The 15,557-nt window shown below is 49.6% G+C and overlaps 1 protein-coding gene across 1 annotated transcript in view; it reads right to left on the bottom strand.

Annotated features, from left to right (window-relative positions):
- The window catches only part of TMEM229B (transmembrane protein 229B), a 38,619-nt gene extending 33,293 nt beyond the window's left edge, over window positions 1-5,326 (bottom strand). Inside the window, exon 1 of the mRNA XM_060003406.1 lies at window positions 5,113-5,326. The gene's annotated coding sequence lies outside the window, so the exon portion shown is untranslated. The remainder of the gene's footprint in view (window positions 1-5,112) is intronic.
- Between the last annotated feature and the right edge of the window lie 10,231 nt (window positions 5,327-15,557).

The following is a 15,557-nucleotide window of genomic DNA, read 5'->3' as shown; positions in this document are numbered from 1 at the left end:
TCCCCAGCGTTTGTTCCACCATGCTATCCAAGGCTACTGAACACAGTAGCATCAGACAGATCTCAGTTTAAATCCCAATTTGGACTCTTGCTAGCTGTGTGACATGGGCAGTGACTTTATTCTTTATCGAGTGCTTAGTCCAATGCCTGGCATATAGTAAGTATTCAATAAACAGTGGCTGTCGTCATTATTATTGCTATGTTCACTGAAGCCAGCTGAAGTTCCCTGTGTGGAATTAAATCCCAGAGGGCTGACATGGGCTGTCCAAGGTCACACGAGTGAGTCAGGGAGGGATCCCGGATTTCCTAATTCCGGAAGCCTTCGCCAACCATCAGCTCCTGCACAAACGACAGCATTGCCCAACAGCCTAGAAATCTGGGTCTCTGATCATATCCAAGTACCACAGCTGATGATGTAATAGGTACTCGCCATGTGCTGGAAACTGGGCAGGCTATATGAAAGCTTTAAGGCATCTACAGATCAGCATAGGAAGGTCATCTCCTTGTTTGTGGCAGGCGAAAACACATTTACAAAATGAAAGTCTGGAGCCGCTGCTTCTGTTTCCCACTGGTGACAATATTTCTCGTCCATATTTGCTTTCAGAAGGTAGATGAAAGTAAGACCACTGACCTGGCTGCCTTATTCCTGGCTTTAGAAAGGCTTTTTTGATCGGGAATGAGGCAGGGTATGGGTCCTAGGGACTGAAGACTAAATGGAGTCTGGCCAAGGACAGCTATGGAAAAGAAGATGGGGGCTGGCAGTGGTCCCCACCGTTGCTCCAAAGAACTCCAGAACTCCAGAAAAGAATCCTCTCTTTGTGGCCCTTCAATCTCCTTCTTGGCTGGCAACCCTAGCTCGGAGCTGGTGTCAAGGCCTTAGGAAAACTCAGGGTAAGTGACCTTTCTGATGAAAACGGACCATTCCAGAAACTCACGTGACAGGAGTGCCTCTTAAAAACTGAAAGGAGGGCTTCCCTGGTGGCGCAGTGGCTGAGAGTCCGCCTGCTGATGCAGGGGACACGGGTTTGTGCCCTGGTCTGGGAAGATCCCACATGCCGCGGAGCGGCTGGGCCCGTGAGCCATGGCCGCTGAGCCTGCGCGTCCGTAGCCTGTGCTCCACAGCGGGAGAGGCCACAGCGGTGAGAGGCCCGCGTACCGCAAAAAAAAAAAAAAAAGTTGAAAGGAAACAACAAATGAATGAACCAGCTAGAAGGCCTTCGTCATTCAAGTCCAACTACGAAAGCAGTCAGAAATGGCTAATCCAGTGTGTCCTGAATGCAGGGCTTCTGACGTGGAAAGGAATGGCAGAAAGAGCCCTCTCCAATTACGCCCCCGATTTATTAGATCTCCCTATGGTAAGTTAGGATTTAACAATGCAAGTCTTACTTTGTTTTAACTGCCATGCTTCCAGAGTGAGCAGCAAAAAGGAGCGATCTGAGGACCCAAGTCCTGCCCATGTAGACTGTCTGCCCTAATTCCAAGGATGCTGTCCCTCTATAACACCAGCCACAGTGAGAGCCAAGAGCCCTCAAAGGGTATCAAACTCCCTGTTGGGGAGCAAGCAGAGTAAAGAACAATGGGGAGCTGGATGTTCAGAAACAGGAATTGGCAATGACTTTGGTTACTCCTCGAGTTGCCAGACTTGATGGTGACCGACCCCAAAGGCAGAAGCACCAACATCCGGGGAGGGTGGAAAGTTACCTTTCAGAACCATCCTCTAAGGGACCAGGGGGCCAATGGCACTCACTCTGTGACCTCGACCCCACCAGATCTATACATAAAGGAACTGATGTTAAAATGAACATTGAGGATAGCCTTAGGGCGAAGCAGAGTGGGAGTTCACACCTGCAGGATGGATGTGAGCAAAGGGAAGGGAGCAGATTCTCTTTTTCATCTGGGAATGGGACAGAGAATGGGATAGATTCCTTATTCAGCCTCAGTTCTATCTATGGCTGTGAGTTTTAAGGGTGAAAACCCCTTCCTTCTCCTTGAATCACAGCAGCATGACACATCCCACAGCTCAAAGTCTGAGGCAAATGTACATTTGAAATCAAACACATAGGTACCTAAATTCTATCAGTGCATCTTTATCTCATGATGAAAAAGTGTAACCAGTGGATCTCCTCCGGTACTTAACGGTAAACATTCTTAAATCCCAGGAAAGGAAAACTTCCCCAACACAGACATTCACACACACCACAGCCAGTGTGCTAACTCTTAGTGTGATTCAGTTTCCCTCCATGGAAGCCACAGTCAAAAGTACCACCTCCCAGCCCTTCCCCAGAAATCAGCTTAGACTTTACTTTTCAAATACAAAGCCTCTGACTTCTGAGAGGTGGTGATGGAGGAAGCAGAACACCTGGTCAGTAAGGCTGAGTTTCTTCTTGCTCAGAGCATCAGTATCCCTTCCGACATTCCCTCCTTAGCCAGGTGTTGCCACAAAGGGAGCTGAGAGTTTGACAAGTCAGAAATTATCCACACCTTAAAAGGAATGTTCCTGGAACAAAAAGTAAAAATAAAAAAATAACCCAAACCACCTTGTCTGTAAATTGGGGGTGGGGGAGGAGTGCGGAGGAAAGTAAAGAGATACAAATTTGAAAACAGTCAGGCTGTGCCAGGGTTAGATTTCCCTTCCCTCAAGGACAGCCAGATCTGATACGGCTGCTGATAAGGTCAAGCGGCTTCACTTTACTGCCCTTACCCAGGTCTCAATTTATAACATCAGCGTCCCCAACATCATCAGAGACCCTTCTGAGAGCTTGGAGGGTGACTGTCACCGACATCCAGGCTGGACACCATCTACCAGAAAAAACCCTACTAGGAAGTAACCTGAAGGTATCCAGAGAGCAGAGGCAGACAGAAAAGCACTTGCTGCCCGCAAGCGCCTTTCTGATTAAAAACTTACACTTTTAAAACCAACACTGAGCTTTCCCTATCACAAATGCTGTAATGTAGCCCTTTCCTGCAAAATGACACCTTTCCCTTTAGAAACAGTATGTGAATCTGATACAAGTGAAATTAAACACAGTATAAGGCTCCCTAACTCATTTAACATCTTTCATTCAAGAACCCAGGGCACTTAAGTCACTTTATAAATGTAAAAACTCATGCCTCATCACTTTAAAAGGGGGAGTCGGAGGGAGTATCATTTTCCCATCTATGGTCAGTACATTTGAGTAACAGTCCATGGAAAAGCCCCTCTCTCACCACTGGAGGTGGGGAGGTCAGGCCTCTATACCATTATCCTCAGCTCAGAATAGCTTGGGGATTAACCCAAAGGGGAACTGAGCCATAATCAACCCTGCCCATTTAGAGGGGAAAGGGCCCTAGAAGTGGGGCAGGTGGTGCTCTCCGGTCTAGCACCTGCATCTGACTTCAGCCACAAGGTCCAGGGCCATATAGAGCTATAGCTCAGGGGACTTCATTTTTTCCTGCTATCCTTTACTGCTCCCTCCCTCCTGTACCTTTAAGTGACCAAAGTCAACACTAAATCAGCTTGTAATTTCCCTCCAAGGATGAGATAAATAAGTTGGCCTACTCTCTACTGTCTCCCCAGTTACTCAACTCTGTCCCCAAATATAAAGCCTAGGGGAGAAAGGCCAAGCCTCATCTCAGCCCATCCCTCCATTCCTCTAGGGTGTCCTGGGAGGCCCACCTCTGGCCCAACCACTCACAGCATTAGTTCAGTCACAGGAGCAGACAGGAGAGTCACCCAGCAGTTCAACACCCGCCACCCCCCGCCCACAATCCAGTGCCTTCTGTCTCCACAGGCAAGCAGATGTAGCACTGCCTTGCAACCAGGGGGAAAATCCGACTCTCAAAGGGCTGTCTTTTCTAAGAGGAAGAAAGGCAATGGGCAGTCCTGCCACAGGATAGAAGCCGGTGGTCACATGCAAGCCAGATCAGAGCTGGAGGCACCTTGTTCTTGGAGACACAAGGTCGGGGACTGGGGACCTGGAAACTGGCCCATTTGTTTTCTAGAGAGAAAGACACTGTATCCCCCATCCCTGCCCCGGGAAGGCTCTTCAGCCCTCCCCTTGACCCCTCTTCCTGGTTACAGCAAAGAGAAAAACCCAGGCCCCCTGATGACCCAAGTCTGAAGGCCAGAATAACAGCTCCTTTGCTACTGGGTGCTGAGAACGCAGGAGAATTGGTGAGCTGAGCCCCCAAGGTTATGCTGGCACAGCTCCCCAGGGTCCTGCTCTTTTCCTCCTGGGAGGGCTCGAAGTGGCGTCAGAACAACCTGCCACCCTAAGCTCTGTACCTGAGGCAAACAAACAAACATACCCCCCAAGGAAACTGTGGAGAAAGAGGGAGACACAGTCCAGGGCAGGAAGGGAAGGGGATCAGTTTCTGACTGGGCACAGGAAGAGGGAAAGGAAGACACCTGGGAAAGAGGCCAATATCGCCTTCCCCTTGCTGTAATGGTCCCCATCCCAGCCCCGCATCTCCCACAGAGGACCGGAATCAGGGTGGGCAGATGGAGAGCTGGCAGCCAGGGGGCTGGGAAGGGGAGGACGCCTAGGTGTGCAGTCCACCATCACCTAGTTTTTCTATGCACCCTGGAGAGAGGGTTCATCTTGGCACGGTTCCCTCCCCTTCAGAAAAGTCCTCAGCCTCAAACTCAGGAGGGTCCGTGGTTCCCACTCCCAAGCCTCTCTAGCTTCCACCCAGCCTGACGCCCCCTCCGCTCCCCTGAGGCGGCCTAGGGGATGCTCTCCGCCCGGAGGAAGAGGGGATGTCAACCTTCCGCTGCCGGAGATCCCCGGCTGACCCCTTCCCCTCGCATCTCCCCAAGCCCCCTTTGTTTCAGGCGGTGAAAGTTGCCAGCGTGCACCCCCTTCCCCAACACGCCCCCCTGTGTGCCCATCCCCCTCAGGGAATCCAAGCCTGGGCGCACCATCTAATTTGCGGCTCGCTCTCGAGCCGGGGCACCGCTTCGAAACCGAAAGCAAAGAGGAAGCGGGATCCGGCAGCGTCCCCAGCCCGGTCGCCTGGTCTTCCCCATCACCGCACCATCGCTCGCGCCCCCCCGCACTCGGCGCTGCCCGCCCCGCGCGGCCACCTCTCCCGGCGGCGGAAAGGCCTCTCTGCGGGCATCGGGGGCACCTACCGGTGCGGGGCCGGGGCCGGGGCCGCGAGCAGGGGCAGGGCAGGGCCGGCCGCCTGCCGGGCGCAGGTGCGGCCGGGAGCGCTGTCTCCCCTGCTCGCTCCCGCTCCTCCTCCCGCGCCGGTGCTCGGGGCGCTCTCCTGCGCCGCCTGCTCCCCGCCCCCAAGCCCGGCGCTCGGGCTCCCCCCGCGCCGAGTTGCCGGCCCTGCCTCCCCCACGCCGCCGGTCCTCCCGCGCGGCGCCTAGTCCCGCATTGTGTGTCGGCCGCCGCCGCGGCGGTGCGGAGGTCGGGGGGCTGTTGTCGCCGCTGCCCGGGCAGAACGGAGCCGGCGGCGGCGGCGGCGGCGGCGGCGGCGGCACTCACCCATAGTACGGATGCGGTGCAAACTGCACATGCTCGCGTCTGACAAGCGCTCTGCCTCCGGCCCCGCTTAACTCCTTGCTCGCCCGCTTCCCCGCTCCCCCGCCGGGTCCGCTGCCCGGCCGACCGCACCGCCTCGCGCCGCCGTGAGTCGGCGGCGCCCCGGGCGCCTGGAAGCGCGCCCTCGGTCCGGGCCGCGGCGCAGGTGGCTGCAGTGCAGAGCTCCTCGGCCCTCCCAGCTTCTGCCACCGCGCCTGCGTTTGAGGTGTCTGCAGGAGCCCCGAGGAGAGGACCAGCCGGGACCCCTCAGCTCCCAGCTTGTAGGAGTTGTGTGGACTGCGTGTACAATGTCCACTGTGGGTAGCCTGTAGGTCCCAGCTACCTGAGGGCCACGGTCAACATGGTATTGCAGACCCACTATATGCCAGCATAATGTTCCGTGCCGTCCATTCATTGAAACGGGCCTGCAAGATGAGTTTTATTATCCCCATTTTCAAGATGGAAGAACTGAGCCCTGTGGAAGTTACGGAATCTACCTAAGGCAGAGCCTGAACGTCCAAGGCCCACAGTTTGGTTTATACCACAAAGATTAAACATAAGATTTTCCTTCTGAAGTCAATCTCGATTCTTCTATTGGAAGGTGGAAAATAATGGATGTCATCTAGAAAACCTGGAGATTTTGGTATGTGGAACTGTGAGAAATCAGTGGCAGAGGGCCCTGCCTTGAGACAGGCCCCTCAGGCGGGTCCTGGGTCCTGCAGAAAGGCTGCGCAGGGAGTAGGAAGGCAATGCAACCCCAATCCCTACACCAAGCCTGGGTTTGGCCCTGGGCTCTGCAGCCCAGAGGGAAGGACATTTTTACAACTTCTAATGCCCCCTGAAGGTATCTTTTTGTAAATAATCCATCCAGGGGGGTGCTCTTTTCTAATTCTCACACAGACCATATGTGTGCCAAGGCCTGATCTGTGAGGTCTGATGGCTGCTTCCCTCCTAGCCCTCACCCCCTTTTTGTCACATGCCACAGTGACAGAGAGCTCTCAGAGGTCCAAGGCAGCACAGAGTCTTCTAAGAAAAGGAACCTGAGGTTCATCCAGCTGGCCTTGCCCCACTCTGGATGAGAAGCTGAGCTGCTGTCCTCCAGTCCGAACCTAATCTGATCCTAAGTCTTGGGTTTCTCAAACCCACAGAGGAAGTGCACAGCCATGCGGTGCCAGTGACAAGAGCTCTTGGCTTCTCTGAGTTAGTTTCCTCCTCTAAGATGGAGATAATCTCGCCTATTTCATAAGTATATTGTGATGACCCAATAGCAATGTATGTAGAGTCCTCAGTACAGTAGGCCTTCAATAACAGGAAAGTGTTTTCTGCTGGGGGTAAAGCAGGGATGGGGAGAAGCGACCAGAGCTACAGTGAAGCATGTGGGCTGTCCTAGAACACTGTCAGAGAGGCAGGAGACAGCCCCCTCCCAGAAACACCTTGGCAAGAAGAGGCTTCAGTAAGTCTGGCAGCAAAGCCCACCTGCTGCAGAGGGACCTCCCTGGCGCCCCCTTGCCTCGGAGGACCAGTTCTGCTCTGGTTCTCAATCTGTGGCTGGCCGCTGATCCTACTCCCTTCTGGCTGGGGGAGGCAGCATTGCTCAGAGGAAAGCACAGCGGTCTGTTAAGGCAGAAGATCTGAATTTGGGATGACTTATCCATTAGGTACTTTGCAGTGCCTAGCACCCACAATATTTTGGGGGCCAGCAAAAATGTTTGAATTTCTTTTGAAATCAGAGGCAAAAAATAAACTTTGAGGTCAAAGAAAATGTTTTCCTCTATAATTTTAGTATAGAAGCCATAGTATATAGAAGCCAAGGTGCCAGTTACAGAATCTGAAGAAGGAAGAGTTGGGAACTAAGGCACAAGAGTTGGCATCAGTCACTCTCTCCTGTAACCAGCTCTCCTATGGACTTAACTCCATCATCTGGGTCTTCCTCATTCCCAAATTAGGAATCATTTCTTCCTAATAAAAATTTATATAATGCCTTACAGTGGACATATCTTCTCTCTTTGGGTAAGGCAGCTGTTTTTAATCCCCATTCTATAAACGAGGAAATCAAGGCTCAGAGAGATTATATATGGTCAAGGTTATATTGCTAGTAAAGGCAGAATGCAGTTCAAACTTAGGTCTTCTGGCACCCCATCCAAGGTCCTTTCCATCTGCACCTAGAAGATTTCAAATAAGATCAGGTGTGTACAGGACAGAGCTGTCTGTTGCAGAAGCAGACCTAAAAATAGCATCTGTAGCAGCAAGTGAGTCCCCTGGCTTTTCACCCAAAGAATGCTGAGACAAGCATGCGGTGTTCTGGGAATGGGTTGGGGCGGGGTGGCCCTGGGTGAAGGTAGGCACCATGATAGTGGTTCCAGTGATTCAAGTATAGATTCAAGGTGGAGGGCCATGGGGCAAAGCAAGCCCCACCGCACTAACACGCGCCAAAGGATGCCAGCCCTTTGACTTCTTGTCTTATCAGAGCAACTTGGATCTGAGTTCAGACCCCACATCCCAGCCAGATGTCTTAAGGCCGTTTATTTAAGCTTTCTGAGCCTATTTCCTCATCTGCAAAATGGAAATGGCGATAAAACTCAACCCCATGGCGGTTGCAAGCACAAACGAGATGATGCGTGTTAGGACCATAGCACAGTGCCAGGAACACATACGTAGTTTGAATTCCCTGCCACCACAGGCAACTAATGGTCTTTCTCTTCACCATCTTCTTTCTGTTCTACCACTAGGCAGGGAAAAAGACAGTCTTTCAAGTGTCTTTGTGTTTCTAAAGTGCCTTGAATATGTTAGGTTCTTAACCATATTTTCTGAAAGACAGGCAGAACTTTTCTGCCCTTCTACAAAGCAAACCTTCCATAAAAGCCGTAGCTCTTGTCCACCATAAGTAGTTTTCTCAATGACTTTCAAGGGGCACCAGAAAAACACTTCTGTATGCTCATTAGAGAGGACTGGTTCTTTGGGGGTTGCCCTCTGACTACAAGTCAGGAGAGATGTTGCTCCAGAGGGTGATTTCAGTGGAGGGACTGGGCCAGCAGCCAGAGCAGGAAGGACCAGGAAGGAGGGAGCTGGAGCATGGAAGTTGGAGGCCGAGAGAGAACTATGTATAGTCTGTCCCAGATGCTGTGATAAGAAAGAGAGGAGTGAGGTAGGGGCCGAGGAAGCATTGAAGTCAAAGGCGATCTTGAGCTTGGAATTATTTGGACCGGCTTAACAGGAAAATAAGTTGGGTGAGAAAGAACTGGGGGAACCCCCAGGGAACCAGTCCTCCAGAAGAGGCATACAGAAATATTTCTGTTCCCTTTGAAACAGAAAGGAAAGAAACTTTCCCTTGAAAGTCATCATGAAAATTACTTATGGTGGACAAGTGCTTCTGCTTTCTAGATGGTGTGCTTAGTGGAAGGGCAGAAAATTTCTTGTCTTCCAGAAGATATGGTCTTGGCAGTAAGAGAGGAGGTCAAGGTAATCTGCTGGAGTTTGAAAATGGGTGGGTGGGGGGGGGAAGGAATCTCTTTGTAAAAGCCTTTTCTTGAAATAGGAAGGAAAGAGGCATCAAGAGGCTGAGTATGAACCTGCACCATTTAGGATTCTTTGGCTGCAAGCAACAGAAACTGACTTTAGCTATCTTAAGTCTAAAAGGAATTTATTGCCAGGCTATGACCAGGTAGCTCACAGATTTGGAGGGAATGCAGGCAGAACAGACTTGAAAAGGCTAGGACCAGGACAGCTTTGGGAGTCCAGGGAATGGGAAGTAACTGAGAGCCTCCTCAGGGCCTTGCTGCCGGAACAAAGGGGCTTCAATCTTTTTATCACTTCTGCTCAAGTGTAAGAATCAAATTTGCCTAAGTTCAGTCATGCATCCGCATCTTGGCCAGGGAAGGGCCAGCAGGATACCCGGATGTAAGCTCTATCAGCACCCCACATCACAACTGAGAGGTAAGACAGAGAAATCAAAGTGCTGTTACCGTTACCCAAAGGAAAGGAGAGGTTGCTAGGCATCCCCGGAAAAGGGAATGTCCATGGTATGGGGGAAGCAAGGAGCACAGGAAATGTACACCTGACTCGGGGCCCGTAAAGTTCTCAGCCATGAGAAAAGGTGAAAGGGGAAGCACAGAAGCCTTCAGAAAGTAACAGGAAGCTCTGAAAAGTACTGGGACAGGAAGGCCTAGACTGTTGACAAAAATCACTGCTCGTGCTGGGGTGAGTATAGAGCTAGAGACAGGCCAACGTTTTAGGGACTTTGCACAGCTGCGAGCTGTGCTCAGGGATGGATGAACAGTGATAGGGAAGCAGGTGCAATAGGTTATTAAGGATGTCCTTGAATGTTTATTAAATGCCTCTGAGGAGTGGAAAGTGGTACCAGTGGAGGGGGAAGAGGCATCAGGCCCCAGGGAAATGGTCAAGTTGACTGCAGTTTTATCAGAAGGTTTGCTACCCAACACGTCCATGTGGGAAAGGGGTGCGTACTTGTCACAGAGCTCTCAAAATAATGTCTGTTCCTACTTTAGGGATATTTAAAAGTCATGTCCTCTCTCTTTTTTTCAGTCATCAAAAAGAAAATGCAGTGGATAAGAACTATGCAGTATTCATGAACGCCTCGAGCCTGAAAATGAGGAACTCACCATTCTGTGATAATGTGAATTCACCCATAAAGCATTACGACATTAACATGTGTGCAGTAAGGTAGCCTGGAAAATGAGTGCAGGTTCATGAGACCAGCAGTAAATTAAGTGGGGGGGAGGCCAATGCTAAAAGAAATCAAAGTGAAAATATGAACATACATTGGAACTACACTACTTCACAGCTGTAAGTGTGAGTTTAACTGTGAAGGTTGTAAATTTGGGGAGGGCTAGAGTTGATTATGAAACTTGGGAATCATGGGGAGAGCCAGCCCCATCCACAGCTGCTCTCATTTCCCACTCAGCAGTCAGCCCAGGTGCTGGGCAAATTTGAAAGAATTTCTGCCCTGGAGATTAGAAACCAAACTCCAAGATAGTCACCTCCCCTCCGTGCCTCCCTTTGCCAGGATACAAGGAGCTTAGTCGTCTGAGGGGGGACAAAGGAGTATTGTTAAGGCGAGCCTGGTTATGAGAAGGCTTTGCAACTAAAAGCTTTTATGCTGCTATCTAAGCCCTTCTGCCTGGGGGACACTGGGTGCCTGTCCCAACTTCACTATATCAGTTCAAAGAGAAATTTCAGCCTGACGCAGTGATAGCAGAAGGATATCTTAGGACTCAGCAACATTAATAGGTTAAGAAATTCTATCACAACATCTCATCCAAGACCCAATTCCTGGCCCCACTAGCTCCTGAGCTGGGTTAGAGTGGGAGAATCTTGCTTTCTGTAGATCTGAGACAAAAGAGTTGTCCCATAGGAGCTGGCTGAGAAGCAGCCCAGCCTGGGAGGGGGGACTGGGGGCAGGTGGGGCGGTGGTATTGGGATTGTATCACCGAGGGTAGGATAAAATCTGTTTCAATTCTTTTTACGCCCTTTGTCCTAGCCCTGCTAGGAGAACTCTGCCACCTTCGGGAAAGCTTGTGTAAGCCTGAGGGGTTGATGATCTCAGGGACTCCATCTTGTCTGGGGAATTAGTTCAGGTGAGGTGTCCTATTAGTCTTAGATGCTAACTGATTAAGAAGTTATATATTTAATGTCTTCTCTTCTCTAGTCCTGTGCTGTTGTGAGGACTGGAATCCTGACTTCAAGGAAATTGTTATTCAATTTAAGAACCTTAATGTACCATGCACTGTGCTAAGGATTAGGGTCATAGTGGTGAAAAGATTGAGACCTAAGCATATGGATATGGGAACAATACACAACAGTCTCTAACTCAATATTACCCGATGCTCCTAGTGACTTAAATTTTGTACCTCCCGTGGAAGGGCATGTGATTATTTGTGTTCTCAGATGGAGCTGTTTCCATGCCAAGCTTTATCTCTACCACACTTGATTTGTAAAGTAAACTCTCAGGCACTGGCTCAAAATTGACTAGTATTTACAAATTTATACACTTCTTTCTGTCAAGAGACTCTTTACCCTTCTTTCTTGTCCACGGCTTAGGTCAAGGGTTTGCTTTCTCTTGTGCCCTTCAGCAAGTACAGACTTGGGAAGGGGTATTGCCATCTTTAGTGGATTTTTCCATATCTGTGAGCAGTAATGTCAGGTATAGAGCTGTGATCTCCCCGGGGAATACAGCAGAGGAGTACAGGGACAGAGAAGGAACAATAGTGGGGTTCTCAACGGAAAAAGGAAGACCACAGAAGGGATAAGTGCTTTGTTCTGGACCTGCATGTCTGTTCAGAGTGCACAGGCTAAGAAGGGAAATGGTTGCTCGAGGCCTCATCTTGACCTGGTAAGTGCCCTTGTGGGCAGTTGTATGATGGGAGATTAACACGACACCATATCCTGGAGCTTTAACTATTTAAGTCCAAATTCATGTTGTAGGAAAACATTGGACCCGGTGGGTCCCACCCCCGTCCTAATTGAATGGAGCTGGATGATGGCCTGAAACTCTAAGAATGTCAAAGGAAGGTTCACGAGGGTCTCTGGTGCTGCAGTCCAGGATAAACGTGGTTGAGTGTGGAGGAGTGAGAAGGGGTACAGGGAAGGAACAGGGGCTCCAGACTTGCTCCCTGAAATCATCTGCCATGCTGCTCCCGCCCAGAATCTCACAAAGTCAAGCCTCTGGACTATACCCAGCTAGCTTCACATTCCTTCTTTCCTCAAGTGGAGACCACGGCTGAATACGACATTTCCCTTGCAAGATGTAAAAGGGGCTTGGATTAGAACTAGGCCTAACTTAACTCTGTCCCCAGACTTGTGTCTGTTCCTTCAAGACCTGGACAACTTCCAGACCACAAGAACATGGTGTATAATAGGAATCCAGTTGCTGTCGTGGTCATAGCTTAATTGCTCTGAAGAGGTAACAGGACCCAGGCAATATCAAAAGCATGTGAGTCCCCTCTGATCTCGGCATTGGTCCTCAGCTCGCCCCCTTGCCAAATCCCTGCCCAGGATCTTCACCAGCTGGAGACCGTGAGTTGGCATTAAACTTGAAAGATGGGAAGTTATGAGGGCAAATTCTGGTTCTCCGAGTGGCAGATTGTGGCTTTATTGAGTTAGTTGTCAACTTCTCTGAATCTCAGTTTTCTACTTTACTGATGAGATCAATATTTTTAAAACATTTTAATAGCTTTATTAGAAAAATGATTCATATTCCTTATAAAACATTCACATAATATAAAAAGAACAAAGCAAAAACTAAAAACGTTACACCAAATTTCTACACCCAAAGATAATCATTGTTAATATTTGGCAGAAAAAGTCTTCTACCCATATTTACATACATATAGTTTTATACATATAGTTTTACATAAAGTCAATTATATTATACTTTTCTAGAAATTGTTTCACTTGACATTAAGTAATGAATATTTTTCCATGTCAATAAAAATAATTCTTCAACGTAAATTTTAATGGCTGCATAGTATTTTATTTTCTAGATGAATTTTAATAACTTATTTACTAGGTTCCAACTGATGGACATTTAGGTTATATCTTTTTGTCTTTACTTTGTTATTATTGCTGCTATAAATATTTGGGGTGACACGGTCTTTTCAAGCATCCTTCTCCTAACAAGAAAAATATTGAATGATGTAGCTCAAGGAACGACACAAGAATCATAAAACTCTGTCAGTGAGAACAGGAATTTGGAGTGGAGGAAAAGGTCCTAGAAAATTTTTAGTGATCTTTACCTCCATAAATGGTTTCCAATCTTATGTACATTACTACATATGTACATTACTATTCCACTGGCTTGAGTGGCAAGTATATTTAGGGAAATTTCTCATTCCGGATATTCCAATGGATTTATTTCTTTTTCTAAAATTTAATTAATTAATTTGGTTGCACCGGGTCTTAGTTGCGGCAGACGGGCTCCTTAGTTGGGGCATGCGAACTCTTAGTTGCGGCATGCGCGTGGGATCTAGTTCCCTGACCAGGGATCGAACCTGGGCCCTCGGCGCTGGGAGCACAGAGTCTCAACAACTGCACCACCAGGGAAGTCCCCACCAATGAATTTATTTCAACACTAAGATTTTGCTTCCCAAAAGAATCATGTTCTTCCCAAGAGTGTCTTTGTTCCAGAGATCCTGGGTCCACGTAGGCACAACCCCCTGTGCCCTGCAGGGAAATTCCTGCTTGCAGGTTCAGGCAATTCCAGATGCCATCTGAATGTTTATCCAGTGGCCAATGGGACAATGCATAGTGCTTGGAAGGAGCAGCAGTCACGTCTCACTCCCAGAGCAATGCCTGTTGGTTTCCCATCCTAGGAATCGGCGTGTTCTGCTCCATCGCTTACCTCCCTTTTTTTGTTTTTTTTTTTTGCGGTACGCGGGCCTCTCACTGTTGTGGCCTCTTCCGTTGCGGAGCACAGGCTCCGGATGCGCAGGCTCAGCGGCCATGGCTCACGGACCCAGCCGCTTCGCGGCATGTGGGATCTTCCCGGACCGGGGCACGAACCCGTGTCCCCTGCATCGGCAGGCAGATTCTCAACCACTGCACCACCAGGGAAGCCCACCTCCCTTCTTATGTACAAGACCTGTCTGTAGGCTCTACCTGATTCCTTTGGGTGGACCCAACTCCGTAAGAAGAAAAGGACTAGTGTTCCCTCTTCTGGACCTGAACCAGGAAATTGAGAACCTAGAAATGTGGATATTCCTTTTTGGAAAGGTGCACTGTCCACAGGACCTCTCTGAAAACTCCAAAGCTCACTTTTACATGAGGAAAGCTCCCAATAGGTGGATTCCCTCAGTGCTCTGAGTCAAGCAGTCTGGTTCCAGCTCCGTGTCCCATCACTTTATTTGTGGCGGAGTAAAGATGATTCTAAACGCTCAGCTTGGACTTTGTGCAGAAGAGACTCTTCCTGTGTCCTCCTCTTATGGTACAGTTGGGTGAGAGAGACCTGGAAAAAGTGCCAAGCTGATGATCTGTGCATGCTGGATCCAGGCAGCTGGGAAAAAGGAGAATGTTCTTTCCATCTATCCTTACTTCACCTTAGTCTTTTAATACCACTAAATTCTCCTATCCCCTTCCCTGAAACTATGTAAAATTGAACAAGGACAAAGGATACAGAGTTTAAAGTCTCCACTTTAGGCAGAGCTTAAAGCTTCGTTAATCACCACTTTTCAAAGTGACCAAAGCCTGCAGCGGTCCGAGGAGAAGGGAGCAGATCTAGCCCTAGGTGTGGCTGGGAGCAAGAACGCTGGGGCTCAGGGTCCTTTAGGAAAATAAGCCATGCCGACCACTAGATGGCGCTGAGCAATAGCCTCCGACGTCCTGGCGGGTCCTGGGTCACACCCAGGACTCTGAGACGGAAGACACGTTTGTCATCTGGACTAAACCCCCTTCACAAAAAGGAGTTGGCAACAACAGCTTCCAGTAGGATATGAGCCCTGACGCTTCTGGTAAAAACCCCGAGCCTGAGCACAACGATCAGAAGCACAGGAAGCAAAGGTCTGATTGATCAAAGGAGACCTACTCTTTTCATCCCAAACCACCCAGGTGTGGGGCAAGGGCTGCAACGGCTATGCCTTCTCATTCATTCAGGTATTTCACATCTTCCCTTCTCTGTGAATGCTGGGGTGTTTGCTGGCCCAGTATTACAGCCACCCTGGAAGGCGCCCTGCAGGAGAGCGTGGTATCCCTGAAGCAGAGGGAACTCCAAGCCCTGCCCCACCCCGGTTCATAGGCCTCTTCCAGTCAGAAGCAGCTGCTTAGAGGGGAAGCCAAGGGGCTCCCCAGGCTGCTATAGCACCTGCCACCTACTTGGAGCTGGTCTCTGCCCAGCCCGTCCTGCCCCCTGATGTGAGCTGCCATTGTTGTCATCTGTGATGAAAGCTAATGGAGAAATAAGACAGCTGGTTTCAAACCATGATGTTGCAAGTTCTAAAATGATCTAGAATCCCAGTTAGATGACTGGATTTACCAGGTTCTCATTCCCTGAGCTCCATCAGCTCCCAACTCAGCTTCCCTTTCTCCCTCCCTGCCATCT

This window comes from Delphinus delphis, chromosome 2 (assembly GCF_949987515.2).
Source record: "Delphinus delphis chromosome 2, mDelDel1.2, whole genome shotgun sequence".
In the NCBI taxonomy this organism is placed as follows: Eukaryota; Metazoa; Chordata; class Mammalia; order Artiodactyla; family Delphinidae; genus Delphinus; species Delphinus delphis.
Note: the sequence above shows the minus strand (reverse complement) of the source record. Positions and strands in the feature narration are given on the sequence as shown.